Consider the following 2,682-nt stretch of genomic DNA (forward strand, 5'->3'; position numbering starts at 1 on the left):
CACACACACACACACACACACACACACACACACACTTGTGCTTAACCCCTGACCTTGATCAGACAAACTCCTCGTTGGTGATGCTGAGAAGGAACAACTATATCCAAGTAAATCTCACCAGCACAAATACAGGTTGATGAAAAGGTGAAAAGAGACAAAAGAACACTGACTTTAATTGGAATGTATTTGGTTATCTACTTGTCTCACATTGTCAGACAGACTCTGGTTTATTGGCATTTAAAAAAAACACAATCAGAATCGTCTTGGGCGACGCTAGACTCAATGACGGTGCCTCTGCAAAATAGCCTCAGGAAGAAACTTGTTTTGGTGGACAATGTGTACTTTCAAAAGAAGTTTTAGTCGTACAACCGAAAACTCAGATTGGACGGACAGTCTAGCTAGCTTATCTAATAATGTTAGTTGTCACATCTTTGGGGAAAGAGCCACTTAATGAATTCATGATCCATGTTACATTAATTTAAGTGGTTTGTTATGGTTCACTGAAACTAAAGACTTTCTATATTGTTAAATTCACAGTCATATTTCTGGGATGTTGATATGAATAGCAGAATTGAAGTGCAAGCGGTGTGTCCATGTGTGTACATCTGAGTGTTGTGTCCCCAAGGACTTGCTGTGCTGGGCCACTGATGCAAACTGCTTTGGTTAGTAAAGGCCTGCTGGGAGGCTTTGATCCAATTCCAACAGCATGTTCTGCTTCACCAACTGGACAATGAGGGACAACAACGCAGATGCACGTTTGAATGATTATCATCTGTCCATAAATTAGCTCATACTATGACTACAGATTTGTCCTCTGTGATCTTTAGATTGATATGTGTGTTCATTCATAAATACAGCATTCAGTTTTAAGAGGGAAATGCTTATAATATCAGGCAATATACAATTAAAATATCTTAAAAACTATTGGACGATTGCCATGACATTTGGTTGAGTCCTCTCAGGATGAATTGTATTCACCTAACCTTTTCTCTATTGGCATCATCAGGTCAAAATGTGTTTCTGGTTTATGAATAAATACCTGCAAAAACAAAGGAGACCCCCATAAGCTTCAGCTGTACTTTGTGTTTAGCACTAGAGATGTTAATGATTAACTGTTTAACCATTAAACTACAATACGATTTTTGAACCATTTATACTATCAGTTAAAAACAATATTAAAAACTAGGCTTATTAGAAGAGGGTGTGGCATGGTAAAAGAACAATAGGCTATATAATCTATTTTCTAACTGCTAGTTAACTTGATAGTGTTAACTTTGCTTTTCCTTTTTTTTTTCCTTCAATAATTAAAATGGCTTAAATATACAGTACATTAACATCAATCCAACATACAGTTAACAAAGATAAATCAGCCTTTTTGTAAAAAAACAACAATATTGATGTTAGGCTTACTGGTCTATAGGTAAGATGCCCACTAATGCGGTTAAGCATAAGGATTCACTGTGCCACATGCATGTTTAACATTAAAACAGAATGTATAAATATGTGAATATGTCACAAACATTTATAGCTTAGTATTTTATGGACCATGTGTAAAGGCCTAAGCCCACCCTACCCTTTATTGTAGTCCCAGTTTAATACGCAACTCAATTTCATACAATATAAGGAGGGGGTTCCTCTGCTGTAGACTCTTGTTCTGGGTTTCTCCTACTTAGTATAACCAGTAACTAGTCATTGTCATGGTCCTAGGGAAGGCGCAGACAGCAATGTGCCTAATCACATGGTTGTTGTCAGCCACTTCCTTTCACCTGCCAAGGAGGGCTAATCAGTGCACTTGAGCCAGCCTCTGATTTATCAGTGGGAGTCAATAATGCAGCAACAGGCTTGCCATCCACAATCACTGCTAGCTGGGTTCATTGAAGCGCACGGTTACCTGGGATTGAACCCATGTCTCTGTGGCGGCGGACAAGTATTCTGACCCAACAACACCCTTGCAGTATTTCTGCTGTTTTTAGCTTTTCATTTTCATGTCAAAACAGGGTTTCCTCTTGGCATCCTTATGGTCATCGGCAAGCGTCTCCAACCTTCTTTTGAGAATTGTCTGGCACCATCACTGGGCATCTTGCCTGAGATTCAAGCTCAGAATTAAATCTTTATTTTGTCCATTTGGGGAAATTTGGAAGGCGTACAGTACAATACATCATCATAATGTACAAATTATAGAGGAATACAGATGCATCCATTGTTCATACCCAGTGGGCTGCTATTGAAACATGCAGTGGAAAACCCCAGGCCACACAGACCGAGATAAACAATATTCCCATTTGCATTCGGGCAATGTACCATGGTCCAACTCATCTGCATGTCTTTGGATTATTGGGCCGAAATACCGGGAAGGAACCTAGGTGACAGTGTCCCTCCTGTGGAACCCATTTCCAGCGGAAATGCAGAAAATGTAAAGACCACAGAAGTGGAGGCATGGGGTGGAAAGCTTATCTGTTACAGCTTTGCAGCATTTGGAAACTGGGACAACCTGAATGGAATTGTCCTTAATTTACACCCCAGTGGATAATCAAGGTAGAGGATGACACTCTGAATCTGCTTTAGTCATGTTTCAGACAGACATTAGTCAGCTCTACTGAGTTACAGTAATCATTATTTCTTCCTTTAGATTATTTACCAGTGCAACACAGAACTACAGTCGAGTGTTTGCAGCCTCCCTTC

General features: G+C 39.7%; 1 protein-coding gene across 3 annotated transcripts in view; it reads right to left on the reverse strand.

The window, feature by feature from the left end:
• LOC116674210 (gamma-aminobutyric acid receptor subunit gamma-3) overlaps nucleotides 1–2,682 on the reverse strand; it is an 82,981-nt gene that overhangs the window by 60,171 nt on the left and 20,128 nt on the right. The gene's annotated exons all lie outside the window — the stretch shown is intronic.

The sequence above is a fragment of the Etheostoma spectabile genome, chromosome 24 (genome assembly GCF_008692095.1).
Source record: "Etheostoma spectabile isolate EspeVRDwgs_2016 chromosome 24, UIUC_Espe_1.0, whole genome shotgun sequence".
In the NCBI taxonomy this organism is placed as follows: Eukaryota; Metazoa; Chordata; class Actinopteri; order Perciformes; family Percidae; genus Etheostoma; species Etheostoma spectabile.